Source organism: Aquarana catesbeiana, linkage group LG01, assembly GCF_042186555.1.
Source record: "Aquarana catesbeiana isolate 2022-GZ linkage group LG01, ASM4218655v1, whole genome shotgun sequence".
Lineage (NCBI taxonomy): Eukaryota > Metazoa > Chordata > Amphibia > Anura > Ranidae > Aquarana > Aquarana catesbeiana.
Window position 1 is genome coordinate 965,423,569 of NC_133324.1, and position 20,852 is coordinate 965,444,420.

At 43.6% G+C, this 20,852-nt stretch overlaps 1 pseudogene; it reads right to left on the minus strand.

The window, feature by feature from the left end:
* Positions 1 to 7,242: 7,242 nt before the first annotated feature.
* Positions 7,243 to 20,297, minus strand: LOC141122198 (E3 ubiquitin/ISG15 ligase TRIM25-like; annotated as a pseudogene).
* Between the last annotated feature and the right edge of the window lie 555 nt (positions 20,298 to 20,852).

Here is a 20,852-nt window from a genome sequence, read left to right on the forward strand (position 1 = left end):
TTTGGCCAGGGTATTAGTAAAGTAATAGTTTTATTTAGGGCTCTTTCACATGGGGCGGATCAGTGATGATCCGCCCCATGAACATCTCCTTGCTCAGAGCAGGAAGGTGACAGGTCAGTCTCTGCACATTGTGCAGCGACGGACCTGTCAGAGCGCCGCTCTCCCCTATGGGGGATCGGGTGATGACGGACCGTAGAGTCCGTCGTCACCCAATCCGAAAACGGATGGAAAAGTAGGTTTTCCTCCGTTACACTTTTTCGGATCGGAGCGGGTCGGATGTCAGCGGACATGTCACCGCTGACATCCGACGCTCCATAGACCTCCATGGAGTGTCCGTTCAGGTCCGCCTAAAAAACTGACTGGCGGACCTGAACGCACAGTCCGTGTGAAAGAGGCCTAAGACTGTTGTGGGAAATAGTCTTGTGGGTGTCAGTAACTAAAATTACCATTTAGTCCATTTATCAGTAAAAGAAAGTAAATGTACCTGTACAAGTCCACACAATATTTAAATAAAAAATAAAAAAAATTGTCTTCACAGTCTCACACATTTATTTTTCTCTCTTTCGCTCATTCTTTAAGACACACTGAAAACTTTCTGTAAGTTGTAAGCATAAAGACATTTCTCCCTTAGAGAGTAAAGATTTTAATTATACATGTTTGTATTTTCTAGGTACATACAGCTGAATTTACAGAGCTCCCAATTTTATCAAAAATGTTTAGAAGAAGTGCCATTTTAAGAAATTGGCCACAAGAAATTGTCACTCATGTTATGAAAAGAATGTCAAGCAATCTTAATGCTGCAGCTCTAAGGCTGGGTTCACACTGGTGCGACACGACAGCCGTCCTACTTTGGATCCGACTTTGCCCTGCGACATGAAGCCGGCATGTGTCCGACTTTCAATGAACGGGGATCCGACTTGGATCCCCGCCAATCCCGGCACTGTGTTTGGTATGAATCTTTAGGGGGGAACTCCGCGCCAAATTTTAAATAAAAAACCGGCATGGGTTCCCCCTCCAGAGGCATACCAGGCCCTTGGGTCTGGTATGGACCTTGAGGGGAACCCCCTACGCCGAAAAAAACGGCGTGGGGGGTCGCCCCCAATCCATACCAGACCCTTATCCGAGCACGCAGCCCGGCCGGACAGGAATGGGGGTGGGGACGAGCGAGCGCCCCCCCCCTCCTGAACCGTACCAGGCCGCATGCCCTCAACATGGGGGGTGGTGCCTTGGGGGAGGGGGGCGCGCTGCGGCCCCCCCCACTCCAAAGCACCTTGTCCCCATGTCGATGAGGACAAGGGCCTCTTCCCGACAACCCTGGCCGTTGGTTGTCGGGGTCTGCGGGCGGGGGGCTTATCGGAATCCGGGAGCCCCCTTTAATAAGGGAGCCCCCAGATCCCGGCCCCCCACCCTATGTGAATGAGTATGGGGTACAGCGTACCCCTACCCATTCACCTAGGAAAAAAGTGTCAATTTAAAAAAAAACACTACACAGATTTTTAAAGCATTTTATTAGACAGCTTAGCAAAAGAGCGGCAAAAGAGCAGAAGAGAGCGGAGGAGCCCGGCAGAAGATCCGGAGAGCGTGGAGAAGAACCGGAGAGACCCCCGAAGTCGGAAGAAGACCCCCGGAGCTGTCTAATAAAATGCTTTAAAAATCTGTGTAGTGTTTTTTTTTAAATTGACACTTTTTTCCTAGGTGAATGGGTAGGGGTACGCTGTACCCCATACTCATTCACATAGGGTGGGGGGCCGGGATCTGGGGGCTCCCTTATTAAAGGGGGCTCCCGGATTCCGATAAGCCCCCGCCCGCAGACCCCGACAACCAACGGCCAGGGTTGTCGGGAAGAGGCCCTTGTCCTCATCAACATGGGGACAAGGTGCTTTGGGGTGGGGGGCCGCAGCGCGCCCCCTCCCCCAAAGCACCAACCCCCCATGTTGAGGGCATGCGGCCTGGTACGGTTCAGGAGGGGGGGGGGCGCTCGCTCGTCCCCACCCCCATTCCTGTCCGGCCGGGCTGCTTGCTCGGATAAGGGTCTGGTATGGATTGGGGGGGACCCCCACGCCGCCTTTATCGGCGTAGGGGGTTCCCCTCAAGATCCATACCAGACCCAAGGGCCTGGTATGCTCTTGGAGGGGGAACCCATGCCGGTTTTTTATTTAAAATTTGGCGCGGAGTTCCCCCTCAAGAACATCTGAGCACAAGTCGCGTGCCAAAGTCGGATCATGCAAGACGGCAATCCGACTTTGATCCGACTTCAATGATAGTCAATAGGCTGAAGTAGGATCAAAGTCGGACCAAAGTAGTACAGGGAGCATTTCTAAAGTCGGAACGACTTGTGTCGGACCAGTTAGGACGGCTCCCATAGGGAAACATTAAATTTCACACGTCATGCGACATGAGCTCCCAATGTCGGAGCGTTTGTCGGACCAGTGTGAACCCAGCCTAAAAAACATAACTATTACATCTGGTGTATTTGAACTAAAAAGTGAATCCGAAAATTGAGAAAATGCACATTGTTGACTCTTTTGAAAAAATTCCATCATGCACTTGTATGGACTGGAACAAAAAGTTCATGCTTTGCAAGCACATGTGCTCCATTTTTGCATTTGTAAATGAATGGGGGTGGGAAAAGCTTCATCCCACAGATGACAATCCCTTTTCTGTATTAGATACTGATTTTTTTTTTACAGAAACTGTACCAACTTCAGGCACTGACTTAACTGAATGGTGTATTCCATCAGCATACACAGAATATGATGTCACAAAACTCCCACTATGAAGAAGAACCAAAAGAACAAGCTGATACACAGTTGTAAACACAAATTGTGAATACTGTGTATTTATAAAAGGACAAAAAGAGTATCTTGCAGAGCTAGAAGCCACAATTGAGGTCATTTTCATAAAGTCTTCAAATCACATTCCAAAAAGGACACTGGCCTGCCATTGAGTCCTCACAAAAAAAGAAAACACAGCGAAATATTTTATCACTTCCCAGAAGAATTTATGGAAAGCCAAAACAGTTGGACTTTCAACAATATGGGTTTAAAACTGAACAACAAAAACTGTGATGTGTGGAATCATGTTAAAAATTCATTAGAAGCAATTGCAGAAGGGAGTGAAAATGAAACAGATTAAAAATAAAATGGGCGTGCATCAATAACATCACGCTCAACATGACAAGGAGGTCATTTTAAAAAATGAGTGGCTTGATGATAATATCATAAATGTTTTTTTTTTTTTTAATTTGATAGCTACTACATTTCCATCTATGTCAGTCATATTTGATGCATTTCTGTTAGCACATGGTTGCATCTCTTCTGTACACAATTAATCTGTTATACAAATTCACCATTAAGGATCTCAATGGGTAATATCTCAAAGATCAGGAACATCGGTGAAGGTCTTTGATTCCATGAAAACAGCTTAACCACTTAAGGACCAGCCTCGTTTTGGATTTTAGGTGTTTACATGTTTAAAACAGGTTTTTCTGCTAGAAAATTACTTAGAACCCCCAAACATTATATATGGTTTTTCTTCTAACACCCTAGAGAATACAATGGCGGTCATTGCAATACTTTTTTTTGCACCTTATTTGCGCAGCGGTCTTATAAGCGCACTTTTTTTGGAAAAAATTCACTTTTTTGAATAAAAAAATAAAACAGTAAAGTTATCCCAATTTTTTTTTATATTGTGAAATATAATGTTACGCCAAGTAAATTGATACCCAACATGTCATGCTTGAAAATTGCGCCCGCTCGTGGAATGGCGTCAAAACTTTTACCCTCAAAAATCTCCATAGGCGACGTTTAAAAAATTCTACAGGTTGCATATTTTGTGCTACAGAGGAGGTCTAGGGCTAGAATTATTCGCTCTACCGGTCGCGGTGATACCTCACATGTGTGGTTTGACCACCGTTTTCACATGCGGGCGCTACTCGTGTATGCGTTCGCTTCTGCGCGCGAGCTCGTCGGGACAGGGGGGTTTAAAAATTTTTTTTTTTTATTATTTATTTTACAATATTTTATTTATTTTTACACTGTTTAAAAAAAAAAAAAAATGTGTCACTTTTATTCCTATTACAAGGAATGTAAACATCCCTTGAAATAGAAAAAAGCATGACAGGTCCTCTTAAATATGAGATCTGGGGTCAAAAAGACCTCAGATCTCATATTTACACTAAAATGGAATTAAAAAAAAAAAAGTCATTTAGAAAAATTACATTTGAAAAAATATGCCTTTAAGAGGCGTGGACGGAAGTGACGTTTTGACGTCGCTTCCGCCCAGCAGTGTCATGGAGACGAGTGAGCACCATCTTAGCCTCACTCGTCTCCAGACACACCACAGAGGAGGACGCGATTGCCTCCGCCGCTACCGACGGCTCCGGTAAGCGGCAGAGGGCACCGGATCGCGGCGGGAGGGGGGGGGGCCCTCTCCCGCCACCGATAAAAGTGATCTTGCGGCGAATCCACCGCAGGGACCACTTTTATCTGAAAGCCGGCCGCCGCACGAAAACGGGGATACCGGGGTTATGGCAGCTAGCTGCTGCTATAACAACGATATCCCCGTTCAAACTTAGGACGTACATCGTCGTGCGGCGGTAGGGAAGTGGTTAAGACTGTAGACTGTACAAGACACACTCAAGAAAAAACAGCTCCTAAAGTTGTATGACCCCATCTTCCTCTGCGAATATATCATTCTTCTTATGTTTGTTGCCAGGTACAGGAAGGTGGCAATGACTGTGGTCCTTTAGCAATTGCAGTAGCCCTGGCCTACGGCTTTGATTTTTTTTTTTGTAGCAGTGAGCCATCCAGGGAAATTGTGACCGGGAGTTGAGGTGGCCAGCCCAGCAACGACAGCCAACACAGGCATCATCCAGGGTTGGACCCGAGACTGTAGAGCACGCTGGAGAGGTGGGTAATGGGTAAACCACCAAAATGGGGTTTGCTGGGGGAAAAAGTGATGAAGGAAACTGAAAATGGTGGATAGTGGCTGTATGGGGTAAGGAGTGATTTTGTGCAGTGGTGAGGGAACCAAAATTATAAACTAATCAATGGAAAATTATGGTGAAAAAAATGTGAGGAAGAGGTGAAAAAGTACCCGCCAAGTCCAAAAATGAAGTGATAGATTAAAGAAGTGGATGTTATTTATAAAGTGCAGAGTTACAATGTCCCCGGATGGCTCACTGCTCTCGGCTCCTTCACCATCAGCATATGGATTCCAGTGAGTACACATGTATTTTGGGGGGGTTATCTCTACCTCATCCGTTTTCATGTTGATATACAATAGACAATTTTTATACTTTTAAATAACAAATGCACCGCACACCTGCTCCTGATGAGTGGCACCGAGCCACGAAAAGCGTCGAGCTACCAGATGTTGCGCTTTAATTTTAGACTACCCATATATGGTTTATGTTTTATTAATCACACAGGGATACCGAGGCCATTAGGTCATGCAGCAACCTTATCAGTGTTATTACCATGTTCAACTGCTTTTTAAACTGACATCAGCAATATGTATGTTACCTATTGTGTATGATTTATTAAACATTTTATCTATCCACCAATCCATTGAATTGCAGACCAGGTGCTTCACGTAAAGTCCCACCTCCTTGTCGCTTGCTTGCTGGCTTGCTTGCTTTTTTTCTGTCACATTAATCCATTTCAGATTTGCCTAGTTACCAACTATATTGGGTGACAATATATATTAAGTTTGCCTTTACTGTCTGGTTTGGTGGCATGTTTTCTTTGATATAGCACTACTATTGGGTACAAATTATTACTTTCAGTGATTTCCATGGATATTGTATGTTTGTACCCTTAAAGAGGAAGTAAACCCCAATGGGTTTTACGCCCTCTTTTGCTCCCTTCAAATTAAATGCATTGCATACTAGCCCATTATGTGACACTTACCTGCAAACGAAACCCGCACTGTCCCCTGTGTAGGCTGCGTCCATCTTTGCCCCTCTTCCTTCCGGGGCCGCAGACTCCAGCTCTGTGACTGGCCAGAGCGGCATGACATCATTCTCACGCATGTGTGCGGGAGCTGTCAGTCACGGCACATGCTGGGGAAGAAATGGCACGAAGGTCTGTTTCTTCACAGCGCATGCACCAATGACGACCTTGGCGCACTACAAGTGAAATATCTCCTAAACGGCACACATTTAGGAGATATTTCCACTACCTATAGGCAAGCCTTATTCTAGGTTTACCTATAGGTAGAAGTCACACAAATGTGTTTACAACCACTTTAACCTGGTATGTCAGAGGGGCTGAGGCACAGACTAGAGTACCCAACATATCCAGCAGCTCCTACATGGGTAGAGCTACATAACCAACACTAGTCATACTGACTGAAGTATATATTGTTTATTTTTTGGTATGTTATTGTCTTATATACAAAAAGATGATTTGTAAGACAACACTGACAAAGGAAAACCTTTGTACTGGATATTAACTTTATATGTGTTATATTGGTAGTAAAACTAATGGCAAAGTTATTGTGGAATGTGATAAGTGAAGGGGTTTACAGGTACTTCAGGTACGTGACGGACCACCCAAGGGTTAAATTAGCAGACCACTGAAGCCCCCGGTACCGTGAGACATCTCAATGAACTCGTGAGACAAGAAGTGAGTTCAAAAGATGTCTCCTTTATTGGGCGCGTTTACAGCTTATATTTGGTTCAGCATACCAATCAAAAGAGGGAAGGGGGGGGAGTGGTTAGTAAAGGAATACATTGATATAAAATATATGGTTAGACAAGTCAGCAATATATGGTTATACAGGTCTGTGACCTTTAAGACACATTCAGCATGAGGTTACAAGAGTCAACAGACTATGTGGTTATGAGTCATAAGTCATGTATCCTGTCCCATGGCCTACAGAACAGGGAACAGGAAAGGACACATCAACCCACAAATATTATAAAATATATATATATATATATATATATATATATATATATATATATATATATATATATATATATATACATACACACACACACACATACATACACACACACATAATGCTGGGCAAGCAGTTTTTTTGAGTGTTCTTGCAAATTGCAGTTTCAAGCTGAAGTGACAAAATTAGCTAAAATGACTGACAAAACTGACAAGATGTAGACTAAGTTAAGGTTATAAGAATGTATAATCCCAAAATGGCGTATCATTTTAAAATGGAGTCACAATGGTTTGGGCATATTATTACAATAAGGAAATCAAAAACCTCACATCACGATGAGGGTTTTAAAACTTTATTTAAAAGAGAAAAGTTACAAAGTAAAAAGGAAAAATTTAGAAAGTAGAGAGGTGAAGGTGTGCGGAGATCCTTAGACATGGCAGGATTACCAAGGATCTGACCTCTTGATTACACTCCAATCCGGAACAGTTGCCATGGAAGCAGTTCTTCATTAAATTACAAGATATTAATTTCTGTTCATGTCAGAACACAGTATTAACTTGACTGACCTCCAGACTCCCTTATACATAATTTAGAGAACAAAGAGACCACCTGTGTCTTTGTTCCATAACAAGACATTCCAAGGATCTGGAGAACAACAATTTGTTTTAAACAACATCTTTCTCCAAATTCATTATTACGCTATTATATAAAGAACCCAACATTAGCATATAAGCACTTGGTAATGTAATTTAGGTATTAGTATCATTAATAAAATAAAAAACAGTTATCTTTCTTAATCAAATGAATAGGGCCATAGAGAGAGAATGTAAAACTTGCTCTGCTGCCTATGGATCATAGAAAAAAAAAAATGAATGCTGATTCTAGTATTACTATAATCCATCCCATGATCTAATCATTGATCGATATTCCCATTATATAGAGCCAAAAGGTTTCTACTGCCCCCACCCCCCTCCCCATCACCTGTCCACAATATCGCACACAGAACATGGCCAGAATAATCACTGATCACTGACATCTCTTCATCACTTACACATTTATTATGGAAAGAAAATATATTTATATTTGTCACCATCAATGTTAAAGGAATCTGTGAGGATAGAAAATTAAGAATGATCAATGTGGATATTAAAAAGTGTGTGTCCAAACAAAACTTTTGGATGGCATGGGAGAGTATTAGAACCCATGTTCAGTTGTTATTGCTATTTGGGACTCCAATACAGAGATTTCCACTCACTTCCTGTTCTGATGACAATGTCATACTAGACAGGGAAATCTACAATAATGGCACAGAAAAAAAATACAAATCAAACAGGGTTCTAGCCTTCCTCTACTCTACTAAAGAGTAGAGTAAAGTGTTGTTTGTTGTTGGGATTTGCCTAAATTCCTGATTGCTAAAAGGTTGTCAGAAAGACAGGACGTGAGGGGAAACCCCTCTAATGAAGCCCCAGGCGGGGGAGCAATAAAAACCTGACGAAAAAGTTCTAATCCTTCCCCACTATATCCAAGGTCAAACTTTTTTTCCTAAATATACATTGTAAATGTAAAGGCTCCAGGGCTGTCACCCACATCCTGGCTACACTGTCTAGTATTTTTTTTTCTGACCCTGAACAAGCATGCAGACAGTGAATCCTGAAAAATCTGACCTACATGCTTGTTCCTGGTCAGTGACACACTAGGTAGTAAAGTGAGGTTTACGATGAAGATGATGGCTCCGGAGCCTGCAGCATTATGAAGATTTTTTTTTTTTTTCTGTTCACTGCTTCTTTCTATTGGCTGAGCAATTCACCAATCAGATTCTCAGATTCCCTGTGATGTCACCAATTTCTGGGGAGATTTCTTACATCTGATTCCCCTCAGATATCTTTATACAACCATTATATACCCATATCCCAGCATGGAGGGGCTCAGTGAAGGTGGTGGTGAAGGTGTGGAGGTGTCGGATCGGGTCACACAGATCATAGAAGGAGATCTGCCCGGCCTCATAATCCAGATCTATCCTGACTCTGTTACCGGAGACATTGCTGGGTAATGGGATCTCCTTCTTGGCATGTCTCACTGAATACTGTTTATAAGACCTCTCCAAGCCCCAGGACATATTATTATATCCAATCCTTGTTTGCCCTCCACTCCTGTTCATACTGGTGTAACACATCCCAACTGTCCAGAACTCCGACCCCCCAACATTCACTTCCCAGTAATGTCTACCTAAGGAGAATCTCTGACTGCTTAACACCTGATAATACTGAAATCTCTCTGGTGTTTCTGGGTGATTCTGATGCGATGACCTGAACGCAGATTTCCTGTCATCTGATATATGTACATAATTACCAGCTGTGTTCATGTCCAGTAATATGTCTGTAACCCCTGATGTTTGCTGTATAGCTCCAATATTTGGTCCTCCAGCCTGGTGGTGTGAATATTGTATGATTGGGGTGGTTTGGGCGCCTGGCCTGGATGGTTCAGCATTCATGTGACCTTCGCCCATTGTAGTAGAATGTGGATTGACATGTGTGCCTGTACATTTCTGTACATTTACCCCAGACATGATATCAGATAAACCTGTGTGTAATGTGTGTGAGATCCCCGCCAAATCCAGATCCCCTCCATCGTGGAGGAGTCTATCATGTCTCTCTGTCCTCATCATCTCCAAGTTCAGTATCACACAAGTTACCTGTGTCTGATTCCTGTAGGACAATCAGTGGATCCGTCATGTTACACAGCTCCTCAATGGCAACCATCTTCCTGGACAGCTGCTCCTTCTTTATTTCCAGCTGTTGGATCATATCAGACAGTGATAGAGAGACCCGCTCTGCCTGCCCAGAAACCTCCCTCAGAACTGTCTTCTCCAGGTCTTCCAGACGTCTCCTGAGATCTCTGAACAGGGCAATGACTCTCTCTGTTTCATCATCTGCTTTTCCTTGTACTTTTCTCTTGTGTTCCTGCAGACTCTGGACTCTTTTCTCCATCTCCTCTCTCTCGGTCATCATTTTCTGCAGAACATTTCTCAGTTGTTTCTTCTTCATCTCAGAGGCCTCACCCAGAGTCTCCACCTGGTGTCCCCGATGTTCTCCGGCCAAACTGCAGGACACACAGATACAGGTGGAGTCCTCAGTGCAGTAATACTTCAGTAGTTCCTTATGGACGAAACATTTCCTGTTCTCCAGAGAAGTGGTGGGGTCACATAAGACGTGTTCTGGGGACTTGCTGTGGACTCTCAGGTGATTGTCACACAGAGAAGCTTCACACAGTAGACAGGATATCACAGCAGGTACAGGAGTGTGAATACAGTAAGTACAGAAGACCCCGGACTCCTCCTGATCTGGCCGAGCAGACTGGAAATTCTCCACTATGTTACGCAGTGTTATGTTCCTCCATAGTGCAGGCCGATCCTGGAACTCTTCTCTGCATTCAGGACAGGAATAACCTCCTGACCTCTCATGTGTATCCAACACACGACCAATACAGTCCTGGCAGAAGTTGTGTCCACATCTCAGCATCACAGGATCTGTATAAATGTTCAGACAGACGGAACATTCCAGCTCCTTCCTCAGACCAGCAGACGCCATCACTGTGAGAAGAGAGAAATGAAAGTGAAAGTATCTGACACTCAGTAACCAGTGTGAGCAGTCCTGTACATTCCTACACAGGGTGAGGCTGAGACACATACTCACAGGGACAGAGATATTCTGTACATGGGAGGATTCAAAAATCTCCCTATCTGGGTGGAAATAAAGGACGTAATAAGCTGTGGAAACATTGTGTCAGGAATATGTCTTCCTCCTTTGAATTAATTGAGCGTTTAATAAACTGAGTTACCAGAGGAAATGGATTTATCTTAAGGAAGTGATCTAAAGATTAGTGGGTTACACAAAAATGATTTGGGTGTTGTCAGTCAGAAAACTTCCCTTCTTGTTCTGAGGGGATTTATTGTTGAACAACAGGAAACCGAACACACTCACCCCCCCCCATCTAAACTCAATATGTGTTATGGCAGTGAGGGTTCATCTAACCACCACAATAGAGGGCACTTTCACTCTTTAAATGATAATTTCTCAGTCATGCAACACTGTACCAAAACTTAAATTTTTATTTATTTTTCACACAGAGCTTTATTTTGGTAGTTTTTATTCACCACTGAAGTTTTGTTTGCGCTACAATGAAAAAATACCATTTAAAAAAAAATAATAAAATAACCACTTGTTGACCAGCCGCCGCAGTTTTATTGCGGCACAATGGCACAAGTGGGCGAAACGGCGTTAAGTTACATTGCTTTGACCTGTGGCCACTAAGGGCGCGCACGTGCCACCAGAGCCTATGCGAGCGCCTGGCGGGTGCGATGACCGCCGGGCTCCCGCGATCACTCGTGACACACCGAGAACTGGGATTTGTGTGTGTAAACACACAGATCCCGGTTCTCTGAGGGGAGAAGAGACTGATCGTGTGTTCATACAAAGTATGAACAGCGATCTGTCATCTCCCCTAGACAGTCCCATCCCCCCTTCAGTTAGAACACACAGAGAGGGAACACAGTTAACCCCTTGATAACCCCCTAGTGTTAACCCCTTCACTGCCAGTGACATTTTTACAGTAATCAGTGCATTTTTATAGCACTAATTGGTGTATAAATGCCAATGGTTCCAAAAATGTGTCAAAAGTGTCCGATGTGTCCGCCATAATGTCGCAGTCCCGATAAAAATTGCAGATCACCGCCATTACTAGTAAAAAAATAAAAATAAAAATGCTATACATCTATCCCCTATTTTGTAGACGCTATAACTTTTGTGCAAACCAATCAATATACGCTTATTGCGATTTTTATTACCAGAAATATGTAGAAGAATACATATCAGCCTGAACTGAGAAAAAAATAGCTTTTTAAAAAATAAAAATAAAAATGGGGATATTTATTATAGCAAAAAGTACAAAATATTGTATTTTTTTCAAAATTGTTGCTCTTTTTTTTTGTTTATAGCACAAAAAATAAAAAAATACAGAGGTGATGAAAAACCACCAAAAAGAAAGCTCTATTTGTGGGGAAAAAAAAAAGACGTCAATTTTGTTTGAGTACAGCGCCGCATGACCGCACATTTAAAGTGACGCTGTGGCAAATTGCAAAAAATGGTCTGGTCGTTCAGCAACCAAATCTTCCGGGGCTGAAGCGGTTAACCGCTTGCCGGCCACCTGCTGCAGTTGCCCTGCGGCAGAATGGCACAGGCAGGCGAATCGCTGTTATGCTACGCCGACCGCGACAATTGGATTCGATCAGCAACCGATCAATCCCCAGGCCCAGGCCAATGAAATCTGGCCTGGACCTGGTGATCTCTCCTGATGAATGAGATCCTTCCCCTGTCTGTGTAACTGTAAACACTAATAGGGGAAGTGATGTCATCTCTCCTCGTGTCGGTCTTTTCATTCTAGACCGAGGGGAGAGAGCATCAGAAAAGTGAGTTGCACAACACTACACTGACACCAGGTCACGTAGGCACACAATTCACCCCTGATCACCCCCCAATTAACCCCTTCACCACCTGTCACTGTGTCCCCCAGTACAGCAATCAGATTTTTTTTTTTTTTGATCACTGTACTAGTGTCATGAGTGAGTATCATGTTGGGGTAATTAGTATTGGGCTCAGATAGGTATAGGGACCCCCCAATAAAGGTTTAACCTCTTGATTACCCCGTCACCTGTGATCACAGTATAAGTGTCAGGTTTAGCTAGATTTATTTTTATAGAGTCAGGGCACCCGCCATATTTTACCCAATAAAGGTTTAAACCCCTGATCACCCGGCGGGTGATCAAAGTTAGGTTTTAGCGTCAGATAGGGTCTGCGTCGCCTCAGGCAGCGTCAGATTAGCGCAAGTACTGCTAACACCCATGCACGCACCATACACCTCCCTTAGTGGTATAGTGTCTGAATGGATCAATATCTGATCAGAACTATATTAGCGTCCCCAGCAGTCTAGGGTTCCCAAAAACGCAGTGTTAGCGGGATCAGCCCAGATACCTGCTAGCACCTGCGTTTAGCCCCTCTGCCCAAGTGCACTCGATCGATCACTGTCACTTACAAAACACAACACACATAACTGCAGCGTTCGCAGAGTCAGGCCTGATCCCTGCGAACGCTAACAATATTTTTTGGTAGCGTTTGAATCAGGTCGCTGACAGTCCGGAGCTTTTTTACCTGTGAGTCTCACTAGTGTACCAGTAAATTTAGAGACCAAAATGTCAAATCGAAGGTACAGAAGTGAAGAGGCCTACACATTTCTGAGCATGACAAGGAAGAGGAAGTAACTCATCTGTCAGATTCAGGCTCAGAATATGAACCTGTAGACAGCAGTGGAACCCTGACAGATAGCTCTGACGACGGAGTGGTCACTGCCAAGGTCAGGCCTACCAGACCCCGAACTACTACTTCTGTCGTTGAGGTGCAAGAAAAGCAGGTCCCTCACATGGAGCAGAGAGCCAGTACTAGCGTCACTATTCCTTCTGGTGGACTGGCAAGCACCAGCGGCCTAGTACATCCTGGGCATACATCCAGCACTGCAGTAACACTTGGTGATGTGGCGAGTCCCATATGTGCAGTTCAAGGTGGCAAGCACGAGTAGTGTCCCGCTGCCACCAAGAAGACAAAGACAGGCCCGTCGAGCCCATAGTGCCCTTCCTGCTGCATTCGCCAATTCTAATTAGGAACCCACTTCTACTTCTGCAGCGCCCGTACTTCCCCCATTCACTGGCCAACCCGGCATTCAGGTGGAAACAGTTGATTTTACGTCATTGATTTTTATTCGCTGTTTTTCACTGAAGATCTCTATAGATCTATTGTGGACCAAAGCAATTTATATGCTGGTCAATTCATTGCCGCTAATCCCCAGCTGACCCTTGCCAGAGATTGGAGACCAATTACGGTCTCCGAATTTAAGACCTTCCTGGGTCTATCCCTCCTCAAGGGCATAACTAAAAAGAGTGAGTTGCAATCATATTGGTCAACTGACCCAATTCACCATATGCCCGTGTTCTCTGACTCCATGACCAGGACACGATACGAGCAGATTTTGTGGTTCATGCACTTCAGTGACAATGAACTCTGTCGTCCTCGGGGTGATCCTGAATTTGATCGGCTCTAGAAAATTCGGCCCCTCGTAAACCACTTCAACCAACGTTTTGCAAGCTTGTTTACTCCCCATCAAGTTGTCTGCGTTGATGAGTCCCTGATTAAGTTTTCTGGCCGCTTGTCATTCAAACAGTATCTTCCCAGCAAGCATGCCAGATACGGGGTCAAGATGTGTTAGCTTTGTGACAGGGCCACAGGCTATACATATAGTTTTATAGTTTACGAGGGAAGAGATAGTTACGTAGAGCCGCCAAACTGCCCAGATTACATAGGGAGCGCTTGTAAGATTGTGTGGGACTTGATGTCACCCTTATTCAGAAAGGGGTACCACTTGTATGTGGACAATTATTACACAAGCATGCCACTTTTTAGTCACTTGTTTGATCAAATTGGCGCATGTGGCACCGCGCGATCTAATTGCGGGGTCTTACCCCAGCGGCTTGTAGATTCCAGTCTTAGGCTGGGGGAGAGAGCCTGCTTGAGATGTAATAATTTGCTCTCTGTGAAGTGGAGGGATAACAAGAATGTTTTCATTCTTACCCCCCTTCACGCAGACACGACTGTCTAAATTACTACGGCGACTGGTGTTGTGGAGAAACCCCTCTGTGTCCACGAACATAACCTCAATATGGGAGGGCTGGACCTCAACGACCAGTTGTTGGTGCCATACCCAATTGCCCGTAAGGCCAGACGCTGGTATAAAAAAGTGTCTGTATACTTATTTCAGTTGGCTTTGCTGAACGCTCATGTGCTAAACAGAGCTTCAGGACGAACTGGATCTTTAGTTAAATTCCAGGAAGAGATCATCAGAGCCCTTCTGTTTCCAGACGGTGCTCTGGCCCAACTTCCCAACGCAAATGCAGTAAGCCGGCTGCATGAGAGGCATTTTACGCATGTCCTTTCTGGTACCCCTACCCAAAGAAACTCCCAAAGAAGATGTTGTGTCTGTAGAAAGCGCGGATTTAGGCATGACACCCGCTTTTATTGTCCCTCCTGTCCTGACCAACCTGGTCTTTGCATTGGTGACTGTTTCAAACACTATCACACGCTAGTTGAGTATTAGCATAGGGTACAGCACCACGCAGTCATAGGCACAGATACACAGGGTCTCGAAAGATGTGATGGCTATCACATTTTGAGAGACCCCAATGTGCAACGTTCAGTTTATAAAAAGATGAAATAAAAAAGCCAAAAATAGTTGTGGTTGTATTTTTCTTCTCTCTTTCTATTGTTCTCTCTTATGTTCGCTCTCTACTTTCCACTGTACTGTTCGCTTACTATTCTATATCTATCGTTCTCTCTCGGTTTTATTTTTACTATGTTTTATTGTATTTGCTTTGCAGGTATGGTATGTTATACTGTAATGTTTGTTTTATTGTTAACCATCATTTGCTTAGCAGGTACGCCAGCATATATGCCGAAACATGGGGGCAGCAGGGGTGGAGGAGCGATTTGCTCCTAACTTTTGGGGCGGATGCCCCCATGCTTTGGCATATATTTTTTAGGCCATTCAGCTGCATCACTGATTTATTTATCTTGACAGCAACAGCGTTTGCTCCCACGATACATAAACAGCATGGGGGCAGCAGGGGTGGAGGAGCGATTTGCTTTTAACTTTTAGGGCGGATGCCCCCATGCTTCGGCATATATATATATATATATATATATATATATATATATATATATATTTTAGGCACAAGTTGCGTTAAAAACTGTTTTTTTTTACTATGTTTTTTTTTTGTATTTGCTTTGCAAGTATGGTAAGTCTTACTGTTATACAGTAATGTTACTTTGTTTTATTGTTAACCATCATTTGCTTAGCAGGTACGCCATTCAGCTGCAGCGCAGATTTATTTATCTAGACAGCAACAGCGTTTGCTCCCATGATACATAAAGCCGTGACTCCAGCACTGTAGGAGGTGATTTCACCACCACAGTTAAAAAAAAAAAAAAAAAAAATGGTGCATGTATGCCCATCATTAGAAGTGGGTGGATGAAGGGAGGTATTCTAATGGTTAGCATACCCACCGACGATCAATCTCTTTTTTTTGTTCAGCCCACAGGCTGCATGGAAAAAAAGATTACAATATATGCCCAACAAGGACCAGCAATGTACTGGTATGTTGCTGGACTTTAAGTGGTTATACCAGAATGATGCCTGTGGGTTTAGGTATCATCTTGGTATTGACTCGGTTGAATTGATGATAGGCAACTCCTATCCTCATATTGATTAGTGGTTCCAAATTAATAATAACTACTGCAGTAGGGAACAGACACAAAAGATACGCTCAGCATCTTTCCAAATTACTGTTCTGCTTTATTATGACGCAATTGAAGGTTTTTATGCACATGATTACGTAGGTATCACATTAATATTACAATTGTACGTTTATGGTAACAAGGGGCGTTACATAGACAGGCTTATTCTAATCAGGACTCAAAAGAATGTAAACATTTACTGAAAACATTATTAGTGCCGTGTGCACAGTGAGGGCAGTGTGCAATACATACAAAATAGAATACAATTATATACAGAACTTACAAATTTCCATTACAGTATCATTCTTTTCAGCCAGCGGTCGGCTTTAATGTAATAGCAATTCTAGCAGCTAATTAGCCTCTAGACTGTTTTTACAAGCAGTGGGAGGGAATGTCCCCCCCTCCCACCGTCTTCCATGGTTTTCTCTGGCTCTCCTGTCCCAACAGGGAACCTGAGAATGCAGCCGGTGGTTCCGCCAGCTGACCAGAGACCAGAATGGCTCCAATCATCTCTATGGCCTAAGAAACCGAAAGCTACGAGCATTTCATGACTTAGATTTTGCCGGATATAAACAGCGCCATTGGGAAAGCATTTTATCACACTGATCTTGGTGTCATAAGATGCTTTGAGGGCAGAGAGAGATCTAGGGTCTAATAGACACCATTTTCTTCAAAAAAAAGTGTACCTGTCACTACTTATTGCTATCACAGGGTATATTTACATTCCCTGAGATAATAAAAATGATAAAAAAAAATATAAATGAAAGGAACAGTTTAACAATAAAGGATTAGTGGTATTAAGAAGAGGGCTCATTACTGGCTGGCAACCCTTCTTGATCCACGTTACAAGGGTAAGGTTGCAGAACTTATCCTGCCTTTGTAGAGGGAGCGGAGGATGAAACATCTTCAGGAGTCCTTGAAGAAAAAAGTATGTAACGCATTTCCAGACCCTGGGAAGTTACCATTTCCTGGTGCTGGACAATCTCTTTCTGAGGCTTTGTTTGGTCAGAGGAAGAGCAGTGGAGAAGGTGGCCGGCTGACTGATGCCTTTAAACAATTATTGAGTCCTCAGCGCCAAGGTCTAATCGGTTCAAGCAACCATCACCAGTGTCTGCATTATATGGTGCAGGAATATCTGGGGCAAGAGCAGACTTGGAGACCTTTCCAACAGAGCATCCACTAGGTTTTGAGAATAAACCAATGGCCAGAACTCACTCAATATGCAAATCGAGCTACTGGCCTGTCCTGCATCCAGCCTGCTTTCTGAATGCACATTCAGTGCTGCTGGAGGGTAACAGATCAAAGAGTCTGCCTGTCCACAGACTCCGTTGATAGGCTCACATTCATAAAAATTAATCAGTCGGTGGTTTGGAGCCGCTCTAAGATGGACGCGTTGTGTTGAGGCTCCCGTCCATGAGGTCTAGCTTCTTCAGCGAATCGCCACCATATAACATTCTGCTAGGGTAAGGATAGCCCACAGTACCTCAGCATCCAGATCCAGGTCCCCTCGGAACCAAAATCCCCCGTGGGAAGGGCATATTCCTGAGATCTTCCGATCCCGGCCCAGAGGCGCCATGCAGGCCGCTCAGCCAGCCGCCTCGAGTAGATCACAGCCCCAGAGCGCCAGCCCCCTCAGCTCAGGTAACCAGAGCCAATCAAGCATGGGGTCAGAGCAGAGACATCCACCCGCAGTCAATTTGGATGACCTCCATAGCGTTGCTGCGGACATTAAGAACACCCTGATGGCAGCTATCTCAGACATGAGGTCAGATTTACAAGCAATATCGATCAGAGTGGAGGAGGTTGAAACAACTCAGATGCGTCACGAGGCCTCCCTATGCCATGTGCAGCAGCTCACAGAGTCTCACGCCGCGCACCTGAGAGACATCAATCGTCACATGGAGGACCTCGACAATCGCGGGAGACGCCGCAACCTCCGATTTAGGGGGATACCAGAATCGATTGATTCACAGCAGTTCTCAATCAGTTACAACCATTGTGAATGAACTCCTAGACAGACCCCAAGATGCCCCGGTAGCCTTTGAACGCATCCATAGGGCACTAAGGCCAAGAGGGAGAGACACAGATCCCCCCCAGGGACACAGTATGCTGCCTTATAGATTTCTCTCTTAAAGAAGATATTTTGAGGTCATCCAGAAACCGAAATCAGATAATCTTTCAGGGCTCAAACATCAAGATATATCAGGATCTCTCAAACATCACCCTGCAAAGGAGACGCAAATTAAGGCCGTTAATGGATACTCTGAGAGCCAGATCTATCGTGTACCGGTGGAAATTTCCCTTTGGCCTGTCTGCAACACACCAAGGCCGAACGGCACTCCTCAGGGTCCCAGAAGACTTGAAACATTTCTGTTCTACACTAGACATCCCAATTGTTGCTCTGCCGGATTGGTACAGTGATTTCCGCCTTCCTCAGATGCGCAGAGCTACGTCGATGGATGGCATTGCAGAAGCAAGCAACTTCCACCTTGGATGTCGTCGACATCACCAAGGGCCTCATCTCTCACCGCTAAGAGATCCAGGCATGCCGAGGAACGGCAGCCCCACAGCCTCCCCTGCACATCGCAGAGCCCGGATCACTTAAAGGAACGGTAACATCTCTTTCATTCTTTTGTATGACCCAGGAGACAGTTTGAAAGTGACCCTAATTGACATTCTTTCCTGATAAATGGTTACAAATACCTGTAAAAGCAGTATAGACACGCCAATGTCCTCTTCTGTGCATTACCGTGATTTTGGACAGCCCCCTTACTCAACCCGTCGGTGCATACCACCTTTGGGCCCTCACCACTACCGCCATGGTAACACCACTGAGAGACTTTGACATTTCCGCTAACCGAATAGGGATATACAAAGACATGGATAAAGACCCCTTTGTCTTTCGGAATACAATACCTTTGCTACCACTCGAGCAAAATAGAAGTTACTGTCGGTAGTGCTTACTTTGTCCAAATACACAGTTCTGGAACTCAAAAACCGCCTAAACAGAGGGTTAAGAGAAGCTGCTTTGATATGTTATTAAGGACTCCTACAGTATATATATATATATATATATATATATATATATATATATATATATATATATATATCTATATATATATATATAGATAGATATATAGATATATATATATATATATATAGATATATATATATAGATATATATATATATATCTATATATATATATAGATATATATATATATATATATCTCTATATATATATAGAGATATATATATATATATATATATCTCTATCTATCTATCTATCTATCTCCTTCCTTCCCCCTGCACACTTCTGCTCTCCTCCTCCTACTTATTCTCATCTCTCAGGGCCCTCTCCCTAGTTCTCTCCCTCTAGAAATATTTAAGTGACTCACCCTATTGCCTATAATCTCAAACAATGGTCTCTCATCCTGACAACAACTTGCTGGATATATGAGGGCATTACTTTTATGTTTAAGTTTAGGTATTGTGCCATATTGCTCAACACCCCCATAGTTTCTTTTTTGTTTTTTTTTCTTCCGGTGAATAACTCTAAAATTTAAACCCTAGGAAATATGGAACGTCTTAGTCTGTCTGGAAGTCGACAGGGGCGGGCTCAGGTAAGCGAATTACATCAAAACAATCTACTTGTCCACACACATAGGGAGGGTCAAATTAATTTTGTGTGTACTAACAAAACTTATCGTACATTTTACTCAACAACCCGCGGAGGGCAAAACACAGGGTTAACACCCCGAGATTATAACTGAGCAAGCCCCCCTCGACACCAGAGAGAGTTTGCTGAGGACTCACCTTTTCTTTTACAGGTACGAATATCAATGTTAACCTGTTGCTAAGTTTAGCTCATTTAGAATGCAGCTGAGCAAGTTTGCTCAATGTTTTGTATGTTTCCTGGTTAAACTGGGTTAGGTTGTTTACACACCCACAAATTTTACTCCACGCTTGCATACTTTTCTAAGTGCAGGTAACAATAAATACTTTAATTACTTTAACATCAGCTAGTCACAGTCCATCTTGCATAAGAGGCAGAACGACACTGATACCATTCCATAGACATATGGTAAACATACTAGGCACCGACAACCCCTAAAAAACACCATCTAAACCAGAACCTCTCAGAGACATGAGACTCAGAACACCCTTCACAACATATAGATCTCCTACATTAAGGATGCAATAATAATTCTATCACACCATAGTCAGAAAGCATTTAAGATTCTAATCGGGCTCACAGTTAGACCACTTTAGCATCCATGGCAGAGCCCCGATCCACAAACTAAGCAACCACATAGATAGCTCCACACGACCTCTACGGGACACAGGACATCCGCCTTCTGTCGAACATCACCTTCCACTCCCGCCACCAGCGGAATCCAGTGGTTCCTGCTGACTCACACCGGTCCCCCTCAAAGTTAATAAGTGGGTTTGCAGGCCAGCCCACACAACCAGTTTTAAATATAAAAAAGTGTAGCGCTAAAAACTATACAAAATGTGAAATAACAAAATATTATTCTAATAGTAACAAATGTCCA